Source organism: Anoplolepis gracilipes, chromosome 15 (assembly GCF_047496725.1).
Source record: "Anoplolepis gracilipes chromosome 15, ASM4749672v1, whole genome shotgun sequence".
Classification (NCBI taxonomy): domain Eukaryota; kingdom Metazoa; phylum Arthropoda; class Insecta; order Hymenoptera; family Formicidae; genus Anoplolepis; species Anoplolepis gracilipes.
In genome coordinates, this window is record NC_132984.1 from 7,045,368 (window position 1) to 7,062,084 (window position 16,717).

Here is a 16,717-nt window from a genome sequence, read left to right on the forward strand (position 1 = left end):
ATCGTTAGGTCGTCACGAATAAATCCTTTATAACGTTTGGTGATCCATAGTTTATCCGAAAAATGAAAAAAATCATGTGTGGTAAAATGACGACGGGCGACGTATAGTGACATGAACGTGCGCTGCGGTCACGTGCGCATGCGTTTTAGTAACTTATACAAAATTTTTAATAAATCTTTTTTAATTTTAAATAAATTCTTTTTAATAATGTAGTTATACAAGTTGCAAACCCATGTGGAATTGTATATGCATTACAAAGTACATGCTTAGGTGAGAGTGTATAGGGGGACGGGGTGAAGCCCCGTCCCCATAAAAAAATATAACAAAACTTGAAAGCGTAGAAACTACCAAGGCTGATAGTACTGTGTGGAAGTTTCAATGTAAAATCTTAATTCAACCTATGTCTGAACTCACACTATATTTATAACTTTTTATTCATAATCTTACAAAATAAATACTGAATGCACGATTCATTGAGCCATTTGCCTAACAGCACTTCAGTCAAATAGCATTTGCTTAGGAAAATAGCATTGAAACTTCCACACAGTACTGTCAGCCTTGGTAGTTTCTACGCGTTCAAGTTTTGTTATATTTTTTTATGAGGACGGAGCGAAGCCCCTATGCACTCCCATCTAAGGATGTACTTTGCAATGCATATACAATTCCACATGGGTTTACAACTTGCATAGCTACATTATTAAAAAGAATTTATTTAAAATTAAAAAAGATTTATTTAAAATTTTGTATAAGTTACTAAAACGCATGCGCGCGTGACCGCAGCGCACATCCATGTCACTATACGTCGCCGTCGTCATTTTATCGCACATGATTTTTTTCATTTTTCGGATAAACTATGGGTCACCAAACGTTGTAAAGGATTTATTCGTGACGACCTAACGATTCTGCATCGAATAACCTCTTGTTTAACTCGATTGGACGAAAAATAAAAATGTTCGGCTAACTGTACGGAGCTGAAGGAAGGAATAGCGTTGGTTGCGCAAAATGATGACGTAAAACACTATCATCAGTGACGTCACGGTAGTATTTGCTCTGCATTCGAATTTCACTGCCAGTAACTGCCAGTACTAAGAAATGTATAGTGTATGTAACGTAAACTATAGATTTTTAGTACTAGCAGTTTACTGGCAGTGAAATTCGAACGCAGAGTTGGTAGTGCTACGTGCTACTAGCTAACTCTCCGAACAGTGATAGCATTAAATAGCGCTAGGCAGTAGGTAGTGTCTCCCCGAACGCACCTTAATTGGGATGGACGACGATACGAGTGAGATTACGAAAATTCAGGTTACGATATTATTTTTTGCAAAAGCACGCGAACTAACTGGAAATAAGGAATGTCAAATTTATGTACCGAGAAAATTATCTTCGGCTGACCTTCTTGACAAAATTATCTGTACTTTTCAATTGGAAGCTATACGTAAACAATTAATATTAGCTGTAAACGAAGAATTTGTTGCTCCAAACAGTATTCTCGCGCTATCAGAGAAGGCAAAAATTGCAGTTATTCCACCGCTTAGTGGAGGTTTGTCTAACAAATATGATAAAAATGTCAAGTTTGACATTTTTTATGTAAAAAGAAAGACATTAATTAAATGTATATTTTTTTTTAAATTGAGCAGATAAATATTTATTGACAATAAATAACGAATGAAATTGTATTATTTACACCTTTTTTAGGATAATATGGAAATGTCAAAAAATTTTGTCAAGTTACAGCAGGAAGAATTAAATATTGCAGAAATCATAAATCTAGTAACATTTTCTAATTGTGGTGCAATATCTAATTTTATCGGAATCACTCGAGATAATTTTGAAAATAAAAAGGTAAAGTATATAAGTAAAAATTAATTAAAAATGTTAAATATATTTTTTTATAATATAGACTATTTACATACATAAATTTTAATATGTTTATGATATAGAAATATTATATAAATTAAGGCTCTAAGCTCCTATTTTTTGAATATACATATAAATGTTAAAACATTTATCTGTTTATACTCAATTCCAGAAAAACGTTCATATATAGCGCTCATTGTTATATTATTATAGAAATATATAAATGGTGAAAATATTTGGAAAAGTGTATCTAATAAATGAATATACTAAATATATGTGTAAACATATTTTTGTTTAAGTATATAATTTATGAATTGTTGCTTTATCTATCTAAAATAAAGTTATCATGACTTGCATATTATTAGTCTACTGAACAGACAAAAGTATATATATTTATATAAAAGAAAATTTTAAATCAATATTGCATAAAAAGAATATATTATAATATAATAATATAAATTCATGTAAAAGAACAATAACAAAATTTTCACTTGTCTTGCAAATATGAATAAACCATGTAAGTTACTCTTGTAAGCGTTATAGCATTCAGATTGTTGCATTTAATAATAGCAGCTTTTATATATATTAAATTGCTTTACACAAAATTATAATTTTTGTTAAAAAGAATAATTAGATAAAAATTGCATTAAAATAGATATTAGAACATTTTTCTTGATAAAATTAAGAATTCTCTTATTAACATATTGTTTAGATATATGTTTTATAGATGCTTTAAGTACTTATAAAGTTATGTTAAAAGATATATATATATATATATATATATATATATATATATATATATATATAAGCTATGAACTATGATATTTTGTCTCAAACGCAAGGTGTATGTAAAATAAAATTACAGTACTGTATATTATTTTAGAAAGAAAGAAAGATATATAATTGGCCCTCAAAAAATTTAGAAAGTTATGACTAACAATAATCTTATATATAAATATTTAATAAGTGAATAATAATACTTTCCTCTTATTAATGTCTGTGAATTAAAATCTGTTGTAATTTTTTAGGTAATTAAGTTAGAATATGAAGCTTATGAATCAATGGCTTTAAAAGAAATGGTTAATATTTGTACCAAAATTCGTGCACAATGGAATATAGAAGGCATTGCTATATACCATCGTATTGGAGAAGTACCAATATCTGAAGCAAGTATTGTAATAGCAGTTTCCTCTCCTCATAGACAGGAGTCATTAAAAGCAGTGGAATATGCTATCAATGAATTCAAAGCATCAGTGCCTATTTGGAAAAAAGAAGTATATGAAACAGGAGAAACACAATGGAAAGAAAACAAGGAGTGTGCATGGATAAATAGTAAATAATTTTTTATTATAAAATTTGAATTTTTCTAAAGTCAAAATCTATCTTTCAAAATGCATGCAATAGATATGATTGCGACTACATTTTCTTAATTATACTGTCAATATTTACATTATAGTAAGAAAAGGTTCGAGGAAGGTTTACCATATACTGATATAGTGTTAATATTGAACTATTGTATAAATATTTTGACTTATACTAGTCCTTTTTGACTTATACTAGTCCTTGTTTACTTTTATTTAAATTTTTTTCTAAAATCGAACTAATCTTAATTTTATTTTACTATTCTTTTGTGCGAATATATCATAAAAATATGCTTTCTTTATTTAAAATTTCTTCTTTTCTGCTTTTATTTAAAACTGCTTCTTTTTATTTAAAACTTTTAAAATTTTTTTTCACAGATTTTATAATGAAATTTTCTGTTTTTACCATTTTAACAGATTATTAAAAAAAAAATATTTTACAATTTTTTTAAAATACTAAATTTTTAGTATCTATTGCATAGATAAATATTTGTGTTTGTTTATGATAGTTTTATTATTTGATTATTAAAATTGTTTGCATCTTAATGTCTTTATTATAAGTAAATATAAACTTTTTAATTAAAAATATAACAAGTCTTATTATTTTCTACTATGTGATCTTAAGGCTTTTAGTAGCTTACTAATATGTTGAAGTATAATGTCAAAAGTGAAAAATTATGCTCAAGATATAAAAAGTTTTTCTTATGAAGTACATCAAAATAAATTAATTTTTTCACATGCTGTCACATTTAATAATATAAATTAATTCAATATATTGAAGATTTTTAGTTTATTGATTATTAAAAAATTGTAATCTTAATTACTACAAATTATCATAATTTTTAATTTTTGGTGAAAATGTTCAGTATATGCAGATAAATTATATATGCATTTACTATGCAAGCTTAAAAGGAAGTTTGTAAAAATAGTATCAATCCATATTATTAAATATATGGCATACAAAAAAAAAATTAATTTGTATCAATGTACTTTGGAGAAAAATTCATATGACTTCACTTTTGATCAAAATTCAATATTACTACAGTAATGCTACAAAAGTCTTGAAAGTGGTATTTTTACAATATGTAACATAATACTAAATGAAATATGCTACATGTGAAACAAAATGCAACATTTTTATTAGTGTTGACTAAAACATATACAACAGTATATGTTATAATATACATGCTAATATATAATAGTATAACATACATTATATTATACATAATGTCTATAGCTTTGAAGAGTAGAGATGTTAAAACGGCTAGAAATATAAATGAAGAAATATCAAGTAAAATTACTATTGACCCAAACCTCGTACAAATTCAAGCAGATTCGGAGGAATTGAATCGTAGGATAAAATCATTCATTGAACGAAAACGTCAGCAAGTAAATACTGTAAATGTGCAAGAATTTTGTTGCCACAGGTTCGTTAATATTGCTAATATTTTAAATTTAACTGTATATATACATATATAAAACAAATTACATATATATAACAATTAAATAATACATTTGCATAATTATAGTATACGATCTGTATAGTATGTAAAGGTAATATACTTTATATTTCTAAAATCTATATCTTTCAAACTAAACCATGTAAAAAGATATGGATTTCAATTAATATATTTCAAGATGCTCTTGATATGACCAAACATTTCAAACTAACTAAAATCGATCTAAGATTGTTATTTATTGTTTATTAAGATTTTTCTTTCAAAGATTTTCTTTTCGTATTTAGCTGAATACTGATGTTTCCCATTGGTAGTGTTTCATGTAGATAACGTTGAAATCATTTAGATAAAGATAAGACATAATATTTTATCTCAAATAATATAAAGATGATTTATTTCAAGTTTATCTAGATAATACATAAAATTGTAAAGCATCTAGATAATTTTAAGATAACATTGCTTTAAAAATATATAATTAAAGAAAAAATGAAAACTATAATCGTCTAATGTATACAAAACACTAGTAGCATACTGCTAAGATTTCAAATCTGACACCAGTAAGTTAGTGTATGCTATATACTATATACTAATATTAGTTGTGTTCAGCAAAACATTTAATAAATGTTTAATAGTTTTTAATTTCATTGGATCTTATCTTTGGATTGTCTTTAGAAATAAATCTAAAAACCAATCAGTTGATTATCTTAAATAATTTAAGACAGATATTATTACAATAATTTAATGCATTTTTCCATCTAAGATAAAAATTAGATAATCCCATTATTATCTAGATAAAGATGAAATAAGGCAATTGCTTCATCTAAATGATTATCTAGATAATTTTATCTAGACAAAATACATTAACAGAAAACACTGGCTAAAATTAGTTAAAATATATTTATTGAAAATTTGTTATTATTAGTTAAGCATAATTATTATAACTAATTAATTATTTTAACAATAAATATATATTCATAGTGAAAGAAATGATAATGAAAATTCTTGTGCAAGAGTAGATGCCATTCTTATTTGACGCAAAGATTCCAAAAGTCATGTGAGAGGTAATATAAAATACAAAGTAATATAAAATTATTCTGTAATTTTTTGTGTAATTTTGATATGATATATATGATTTTTATTTATTCGGTATATATTTTATACATTCTATCTTTTTTTTACTTTTACTTTCACTTTTTTTAGTTTTCATAGATATAATTTTTAATTTTTTTGTAAGATTTAGATTAAATTAGATTATTTCAATATTTTTGTCATTATTATATATAATTTTATACAATATATAAAAATTGTTGGTAAATATGCATAAGTACTACTCCAAAGAAAACTCAAACTTTTTTTATTGTAATCAACAAAACTAGTGCGAAGATAGTACATACAAATGTTTTTACGAAGGCGCAAGTCTTTTTATAAGTTTTAAATGAAAAAATTATATAAATAAATTTATTTATCATCATAAGATCTTCAAAAAAAGTTGATAGAAAGGAAAAAAAACATGTATATTAGTTTCAACATACACACACATACGGGACGGGGATGCAAGGGGGGCCTAGGGCCCCCCTCCCGCACCTACCCCATCTATCTCGCTTTGCATGTACGTTGCAAGACAAAGCAAAGTTTATATGGGTTTGCAACTTTTTACGTGAAGCGAAGTGCACGGGGCGGGTGCAGGAGGGAAGCCGAAGGCCCCCCTTGCACTCCTCCATGCGTGCGTGCGTGTGTGTATGTATGTATATATATAGTCATGAAAATATTCCCTCGTTTATATTTATATTATTCTATGCGAATAAAAATCAAATTTATTAGTATTTGAAATTCGCATATCTCGAAATTGAATATTAGTATTCTCCATCGTCATAACTTCTTCAGAAAGACTTGCGCCTTCGTAAAAACACTTGTACATACTATCTTCGCACTAGTTTTGTTGATTATAATAAAAAAATTTTTCTTTGGAGTAGTACTTATGCATATTTACCAAATTGTTATATGTAAAAATATATAAAAGTTATATATAATTTGTATATAATTGAAATTTTACTAATTATGTACAATAATTAAATTATGTAACTATTTTAAATTTAGATTTAAATTTTCAGCAAAAGCACATAAATGCTTATATCTGTTTCTTCTCTCTGTTTTTTTTTAAATATCAGACAAAAGCATATGCTTGAAGAATAATTCTGATATTTATTTGTAATTACTTTCAGTTCACAGAGTCTTAAACACATGGGGACCCCAAACAATGGATCAATCAATTTTACACAAAGCAATTTTGAATAATACAAGTCATAACACTAGTTGCTTTCCTGTATTGGATGATAGAATTTCCACAACAGAACGTATAATAGGGATTAATAAACCTGTACCCAAAGATATTTATGAAAGACTGAAAAATATTGAAGATAGAATATTATATTTAGAAAGCATATCACCAGAATACAAGGAATTTTGGGTATAGCAATTCTATCTTGCATATTTTGGATTCACATATATTTGTGAATAAAATATATATTTCCTGATCTAAAATATATTTTCTTTATCAAATGTCATAAAAGACAATATTATTTAATTATTTAATTAAAATTGTTTTTTTTTCAAATTTTAATTATAGATTATAACATAATATATATAATTTTAAATCTGTTATAGGCAACAGAGGATATTACTAACTTAAAGAATATTTCAACATGTATCCGGAAAAGAGTAAGTATTAAATATTTTGTGTATATATATATATATATATATACAGGGTGGACCATTTTAATCCATCCAGTCGAATATCTCGAAAACCAAGCCCGGGAGAGAAAAATGTTTCAAACAAAAGTTGTTGGTTTCAAAGGGGCCATAAGATGGTACCATTGGTTTGACCTTGAAGAATTATTTGAAGGTCACCTTAATTGTTTTTAAATGGCATCCCCTATTTTTTATTACATATTCTTATAGCTGACCTCGAGAGCTTTCCAAAACACTATAAGCAAATGTTTCTTCATTGAGTACTTTTCGAGTTATAAAGCTCCAAATTTGCAGTTTGAAAAAATTCAAAATATCTCGTAAAATATTCATTTTCCGATAGTCTTATCTTATGATTCAACCAGTTAAGGCAAGATTTGAACATGATCTAACCGGTCAAGGCAAGACCGGAACATGATCCAGCCAGTGAAGGCAAGATCTGAGCATGATGCAGCCAGTAAAGGTAAGATTCGAACATGCTCTATACCCTACACACATATGCGCACGTACACACTTTACATACACTTTACATACACTTGCACACACCCTACACACATATTTCACACACACTCACACATAGGTTATGTGACATAACCTACACGCATGTACACACACTTTACATGCTCTTACACACACCACACGAACACTCCACACACACATTCCGCATACATTCACACATAATCTATGCACACACACATACCTCACACACACTTATACATACACATCCCACACACTTATACATACACATCCCACATTTACACACACATAGATAATCGGCTCATGTAGACGATTGCTACAAATCCTGTTCGCAGAAGTACAAACCTGATTGATCCCTTGATTGTTCTTGATGTTCTACTCATCTCAAATAGTCTATTTTTGAAATAATATACCCTCTATTGTTTCCAAAGAAAATATCGACCAGAAAATTTATTTGTCACTATTTAGGAATCAATTGATTACAAAAATCTCTTCCACTGTTGATCGGAGTATCAAACTTTATTACTCACAATCAGAAGCTTACGTCTGCCGACAATACCCATGGCTGATTATCGTTCCTCAGAGATTGTTGATATTCTCCTTGTTCTCAGAGAATCAACTAAATTATCATAAAGCTTCGGGAGTTTACCGGAATCGTTACCCCGAAAGAGAACAACATCCGAATCATACTACAATCCGGGACCTCGAACTAAGAGTTTGTCAAGGCCGTTTAGAACGTCAAAGAGCACATCATGTGTATGATGAAGATGATGTGCGTGTGCGTTATCTTGGCATTTATTCATCTTAATCCTCATATAAGTAGTCGCATTATGGCTAGAGAAATTGGTATCCCGAGAACAACAATCTTAAGAATTTTGAAGAAAATGAAGTACCATCCTTATCATATCACGTTAACACAAGCTCTTACTCAAGCAGATACGCCGTTGCGTGTACAATTTTGTCAATGGGCACAACAGATGATCCGAGCTGATTCGAATTTCTTCTTATGTTATGTTCTCTAATGAATCGACGTTCAAAAATAATGGTGAATTGAATAGACATAATTGCCATTATTGGTTGGATGTTAACCCACATTGGCATAGACAAGAAGATAATCAACATCGCTGAAGTGTGAATGTTTGGTGTGGTATTATAAATGGTTTCTTGATTGGTCCTTATTTCTTTGAAGGAAATGTTAATAGTGTAAATTTTTTGGAACTTTTCAGGGATCATTTACCACAATTGCTTGAAGATGTTGATTTTCACGTCAAAGAATGTGGATACAAATGGACGGGGCGCCACCTCATTATGCGGCAATAGTAAGAACTTATCTAGATCGAGAATACAATGACAAATCGATTGGGCGACGAGGGGCCATCGCATGGCCTCCACGATTACCTGATCTAACTTCACTTGATTTTTATTTATGGGGGTATATTAAAAATGTGATTTATGAGCATGCGCCTACAACTAGAGAAGATATGATAGAGAGAATAAGAGTAGCTTGCGCAAATATACCGCGAGCTGTCTTACTCAAAACGGTCAGGCACTTCAAAAATAGGTTGGAATTATGTATTCAAGACAATGGAGATAATTTTGAAACATAAATTTGAACAGTTCCTATGATAAAGATCTTACCTTGACTGGTTGGATCATACTCGGATCTTATCTTTACTGGTTGGATCATGCCTAGATCTTGCCTTGACTGGCTGGATCATACTCGGATCTTACCTTCACTGGCTACATCATGCCTAGATCTTATCTTCACTGGTTGGATCATGTCCAGATCTTACTTTGATTGGTTGGATCATACTCGGATCTTATCTTTATTGGTTGGATCATGTTTAGATCTTACCTTGACTGGTTGGATCATGTCCAGATCTTGCCTTGACTAGTTGAATCATGTAAGATAAAACTATTGGAAAGTGAATATTTTACGAGATATTTTGAATTTTTTCAAACTGCAACTTTGGAGCTTTATAACTCGAAAAGTACTCAATGAAGAAACATTTGATTATAGTGTTTTGGAAATCTCTCGAGGTCAGCTACAAGAATATGTAATAAAAAATAAGGGATGCCATTTCAAAAAATTGAAGTGACCTTCATGTGACCTTCAAATAATTCTTCAAACCAATAGTACCATCTTATGGCCCCCTCGAAACCAAACAACTTTTATCTGAAACATTTTTCTCTCCCGGGCTTGGTTTTCGAGATATTCGACTGGATGGATTAAAATGGTCCACCCTGTATATATATATATATTGTATATATACATAGATAAATTATATTGTGTGCATATCAAGTTATTCTCATATCATTTTACTTTAAATTTTTATTTGTATTACATTATAATTGTTTCATATACATATAATGACATTGACAAATATATTTCACAGACATATTCCACGGCAGAACTTGATTTTAAATTATATGAACTAGAAGACAAATATGTTAAAAAGATGAAATAGGGATTATTTAATATATAAATATATATAATTTCATATGAAAAAATATATAGTTTAAATATAAACTAATAAAAATTTTCTATTAAAACTTTAAAATAAATTACCAAAATTATATTTACTTTTCTACATAATATTTTTTTCCGTGCATGTATGCATAACACGCACACGCGCGCGTATACACAATTTGTATATATATAATAGACATCCACGCATATTTGTACAACACACATTCAGCTTACGCAATCAGACGTTGTATGATCATTGTAATCTCGCTGTCGGTGAGCTCAGCGATTTATATTAAATTTTTTTTTTTTTACCAATCTAAGTCTCATGTTCTCCCCTCTCTCGAGCTCTGATCTCGGCTAAAAGCTACTCTGCGTGACTTCGAGAGAGGTCGTTTCCGTTATAAAATTTATATTACATATTTTATCATTTTTTTATTTAAATTGAGCTATGTTTATTCTTTTTAGCAAATATTTGTTTCATTTTAAGGAAACCTTTGTAAGAAAAGTCATGCTATATATTACTTATTTTACCAGTACGAAATAAACATAATATATATAATCATTGATGATGATAATTTTAATAACAACAATATTTATATATCCTATATATATTATGTTTCTACATACAGAGTGTTTGATAAAAATTGAATTAACACTCATGAGCAGATAGAACGCATTAAACTGGACATAAAAGTCTTTTTCCATTTTGCGATTTTCGCAATAATTATTGAGAAATTAATTTAAAAATATCGACTAATTCCTGCGAGTATTAGCATGTGGTGAGAAAAGCCAGCCTGCTGTCACGCGGTTGCTAGTCGCACGCAGTAACCGTGTAAAGCCGTGATGACACTATAGGTTGCGGGTTCGGTTGTGGTTGGGGTTACTGTTGAACATTGGGAACCAACCAATCATAGCAAAGGTTGCTTTCTTGTTTTAATCTTATACTACTCGTGTGATATGCGAAGCTGAATTGAGCTTGATTATATTTGATTGCTGAAATTGCTTTGAATAATGAGACGAATCAATTGGTGTAAAGAAAACACATAATTATGTTAAAGTAAAAATGTGTAACTGTTGCAAATTCAGATTTTTACTTTAACATAATTACATGTTTTAATTATGCCAATTGATTCGTCTTGTTATTCTGTGCATAAAAGTATTAGAGTAAGATAATCAAAAAATGAATATTTTATGAGATAACTTGTATTTTATGTCAAAATACTGCAAATTTGAAGCCTTATAACTCAAAAAATACTTAATGAAAAATACTTTGTCATAAGTGCCTTGGAAAGCTCTCGAGATGAGCTACAAGAATATGTAAAAATATATAGGGTGTTCCATTTAAAAAACTTGAAGTGACCTTCACGTGACCTTCAAATGACTTTTCAAGGTCAAACCAATGGTACCATCTTATGGCTCCCTCGAAACCATACAACTCTTGTTTGAAACATTTTTCTCTCCCGGGTTTGGTTTTTGAGATATTCGACTGGATGGATTAAAATGGTTCACCCTGTATATATTATACATATATATATATATATACATACAGGATGTTCAAAAAGTACAAGAAATTTTTTCAAAAATACATACTTTTCGTAATATTAAGCAATTTTAACACTTTTTGAACATTCTGTGTATATACAAAGGTGCGTCCCGAAAGTTCCCGGACTGAATTTTTCAACGTGTTGCAATTAAAAGTTTGAATACGACGGAAACGTTCGCCAGACTATTTTCTTTTTCCAAATAAGATAAAGTTGCAATTGAAAGAAAACCGATTTAATACGATTAAGGACATTCAAAAAGCACTAATCGAGAAGCATGTTTGGAAAATTAAAAAACACTTTATTTAGCATATTGGTTATTCAAATTAAGGTGGAAGCACATAAAATTGCAGAAGCCGTAAGCAGAAGGCCAGATACCATAGCGCATACGTACGGTATCTAAATTTCCAATCTATATAAAAATACATAAGCATAGCCACAAGTATAAATTCATTGTAGCCGGTTCTACTAATTGTAAGTGAATCGCATTACAAAAAATTAAGAACATATCGACCTTTATTACATATATGTCCAGAGACTCTTTGCTCTTCCTAATAATAGTATTATTATTTTAATCGAAGTTTTATGAAACATTCTATATATTTATTTATAATTTAAGAATTTTAAGACAACTATTAATAAAATAGATTTTAATTTTCACAATAATTTAAGTATGTATTTGAAACAAAAAATATTAATATTTAAATTTGCAAAAAAGAAGAGTGTCAACAGCACATGGTGTTCCCAAGCGGTCACCCATCCAAGTACTGACCATGCCCAATGTTGCTTAACTTCAGTGATCCGACGAGAACTGGTGCTTTACAACGTGGTATGACCGTTAACAACAGTAATATTTCTGGTTGATATAGATATATCAAAGCACTTGCGAAAAAATAGTTATTATAGGTTTTTTTTTTACATAAAACGTACTTTGCTTAAGGCCGGGTCTACAATAACTGTAGTAAGCCTTAAGTCGTAAGAAATGAACTAATAATATTCATTATACTTCTCTAAAGTCAATTGTAATTGGTTAATTTCTTACGGCTTAAGGGTCGACAGGAGGCACTGTGGAGACTTCTATCGGCCGGCTGCGAACTACTCTTTCGCAAAAACAGTATTACAGCCAAAATACAAAGAGAATCTTAATAAAATTGTGATATTCGTAAGTAGGATATTTTGCAGGTCGCTACAGAGCGATTTTTTGAGAAAAAGATCGAAATAAAATTTCCAAAAATGTGCTGCTGATCGCGAGAGTCACTGCGATCAGGTGTAGCTGCGCCTTGAATTCAAAATCAATTTATTATAAATTTTTTAGAGTCAAACATGCAAAATCTGGCTCTGTAGCGACCTGCGTTATTATATAAAAAATATATAAATAAAGTTTTACGAAGAAATATAATTTCTTTTTGAGCTAAATATTGTAGAAGCGGATATCGCTATCTGCACCAGCTCCGTACAGTTAGCCGAACTACATTGATTTTTTTATAATTAAAATTAACTAATCGTTTGGTCATCGTTTGGTGATGATTGGTCATCCAATTAAAACGTTTGATCATTCATCGTTTTATTAAAATTAAATAATTAAAATTTCGAAGTAAAGTTAGCCGAACATTTTTATTTTTTGTCCAATCAAGTTAAACAAGAACTTATTCGATGCAGAATCGTTAGGTCACGAATAAATTTTTTACAACTTTTGGTGATCCATAGTTTATCCAAAAATGAAAAAAATCATGTGCGGTAAAATGACGACGGGCGACGTATAGTGATATGGACGTGCGCTGCGGTCACGCGCGCATGCGTTTTAGTAACTTATACAAAATTTTAAATATCGCGCAATTGCGCTGTTCTTGTTACTCCTCAAGCAAATCGGATTACCGGGATACGGCCTGAAAACACAGTTTAACCAGTTACGACAGTAGACAAAAATCAAGGTCCTGAGTTGCAGTGCACATCCCAGTGAGAAATGACTTATCAAATCGATATCAATTTGATCTCAATTCGATGTAATTTCGATGATTTGATGTCGATTCGATGTCAATTTGATATTGATCGGTGGGTCATTTCTCACTGGAATGCGCGAAAAATCCAACTAACAATATGACAGCGTTGTTGGTTTATGTCCACAGACTTCTATACTATAACTAGACCGCTAACTTCCTTATATATTTGACCTAAAAAATGACCCCGAAAAATATGTACAACATTAGTAGGATAGAGAAAAGGAGGGGATAGATATATAATATGGCTATTATAGAAAACTCGTGTGTGAGTGACATTGCTTTAAATTCAATCAATTAGCATGCGTCATCATTAGTGTGACTGTCATCCTACTAATGATGACGCATGCGCATAAGTTTGTACATATTTTTCGGTGTTATGTACTTTGCCGGAGTTAGCAGTCTAGTTGTATATAGAAGTCTGTGTTTATGTCAGAGTGAATGGAGAACAGGTTAGGCCTATTCATATAAAATAAAATTGGGCGGATATATTTGTGCAGTAACAAATTGTAAAAATGTTACGGGTACAAAGGGAATTAGTTTTTTTTTGATTTCCGAAAGATCCTAAAAGATAAAATTTTTATTTTTAATTTATTGTTAATTTATTATTTTGTTGTTATTTTATAATTTTATTATTTATTTTTAGTTTAAATTATTTTATTATTTTTAATTTTCATTATTTTTTGATTCTTTTTAGTTTTTTGCTAAATGCAAAACATCAGGATGTGAACATAATTATTTGTGCCTTAACACTTCAACTATTTGTAACTTTTTTGATAACAAATTAAGAAATAAAAAAAGAATTTAAAAATTAGTTATATTTTTTTATTTATGTGTATTTTGTTCATACTTTTAAGAACAAAATAAATTATCTTATAATTATATATTCTTTTATAAAATGCATATATAAATCTTATTCATTTGCGTTATCTTATACGTAAAATATGTATAATTTACTTTTTAGTATGTTTTTTTTTTATTATCTTACTTATTATATATTTTATATAAAAAAAAGTATTTATAAATATATCTTCAAAATATTATTTTTTAAAATTTTTAGTATGTTTTAATTTTTAAATAAAAATATTTTACTTTTGATATTTTTAATTTCACATTTATACTTGGCGCATTTTCCAACCAAGAATATGGCGATGGGTCATGTGATTCATAAACCTCAACATCAAAGGTGCCGACGCTACCACAGTTTAACCAGTTACGTCAGTAGCGAAAATATATATATAAATATATTATTGAGTACAATACATTATCTTTTTTTTTTTTTGAGGGGAAAATGCTTTATGCATACTCCACCGGCTGTTCCGGAGGGGTTATGTAGGACTCGCACCCACTAAAAACTCCTTTTAGCGCTTATCTAACAAAATTTTTCGCGCCACTACTTCCCAAGCGATGCAGGATGTCATTGACCAATATAAATAAAAATTACAAATATCATGATTTTATTATAACTCTTTATATATTTTAGCCGTAATATTGTTCTTGCGAAATCATAGATCGCATCGTGCAGATGATATATATAATAAAATAATAAAATATTGATAGCGAAAAAGCAATAAAATGCCAAGTCTAACAGGCGCCCGTGTTCTACATACTATAATAGTTTATTTTGTTAGCAATTATTCTATTGTTATTATTCATCATCATCAAACAATATTTTATCGTATATATAATTTTAACTACACTTGGACATATATATACATATATGTATATATGCAAATATAAATTTCACAAAAAGTGGGCGCCCATTAGCCTTGTTACATTACTGCTTTCTGCCACGAGACCAGAAAGCATTTTCAGACCGATATGTTAGAAGAACAAGGATGCACGATCCTTTTCTATCTTGTCTCACGCGATGCTGCCAATATTTCTGTTAGCTGTACCTTAGGTGCAGATAGCGATATCCGCTTCTACAATATTTAGCTCATAAAGAAGTTATATTTCTTTGTAAAACTTTTTTTATATATTCTTTATATAATAACGCAGGTCGCTAAAGAGTCAGATTTTGCATTTTTGACTCTAAAAAATTTATAATAAATTGATTTCGAATTCAAGGCGCAACTACACCTGACCGCGGTAACTTTCGCGATCAACAACACATTTTTGGAAATTTTATTTTGATCTTTTTCTCAAAAAATCGCTCTGTAGCGACCTGTCAAATATCCTACTGATTACGAATATCAAATCTTTATTAAGATTCTCTTGGTATTTTGGCTGTAATACTGTTTTTGCGAAACAGTAATTCGCAGCCGGCCGATAGGAGTCTTCACAGTGCCTTCTAGGCTCCTGAGTACTCGCCGCGGAACTTCGATGTCGACAGTGGCGACATATAGTTCTGTCTCTTTCTCTCTTTTGGGAAATATGTCAGAAGCGAGAAATGACAGTCCAATTTATGTTGCGACCTACGTCGTAATTATTTGCTTTTTGCTAGTGTTGCGATGTGCAACGTATTTATGAAACTTGTGAAAATGGACGGCTGCCAAGCTGTATAAGGAATAAACTGTGTAAAGTAACATTTTCCTCTCCTTTCGACAGTCAAATCGCGTGTTTTTCCGCATTTCAAGGGTTCATTTCGGACTCAATTTACAGTTATTTATCAATTGTCAGGAGAAAAGATTACCAGCCATCCATTTTTACAAATGTTCTGAAAAGATTGGTAGTATTATTTCGTTGAAATATGTTTTTATTTACATGTCAGTCGTAACATAAATTAGGGTGTCATTTCTCGCTTATGACGTCACGATTTCAATATGGCCGCGGTGATTACTCAGGAGTCTTAACCCGCTCTACCTGCACC

The 16,717-nt window shown here is 29.8% G+C and overlaps 1 non-coding gene and 2 pseudogenes across 1 annotated transcript; 2 read left to right on the forward strand and 1 right to left on the reverse strand.

Annotated features, from left to right (window-relative positions):
• Positions 1 to 1,185: 1,185 nt before the first annotated feature.
• On the forward strand, positions 1,186 to 10,915 carry LOC140673873 (molybdopterin synthase catalytic subunit-like; annotated as a pseudogene).
• On the forward strand, positions 7,408 to 10,286 carry LOC140673874 (uncharacterized; annotated as a pseudogene).
• Positions 10,916 to 12,631: 1,716 nt separating the features above from the next.
• On the reverse strand, positions 12,632 to 12,751 carry LOC140674328 (5S ribosomal RNA). The gene has a single exon (XR_012048191.1). It is a non-coding gene; the product is annotated as a 5S ribosomal RNA (ribosomal RNA).
• Positions 12,752 to 16,717: the final 3,966 nt, after the last annotated feature.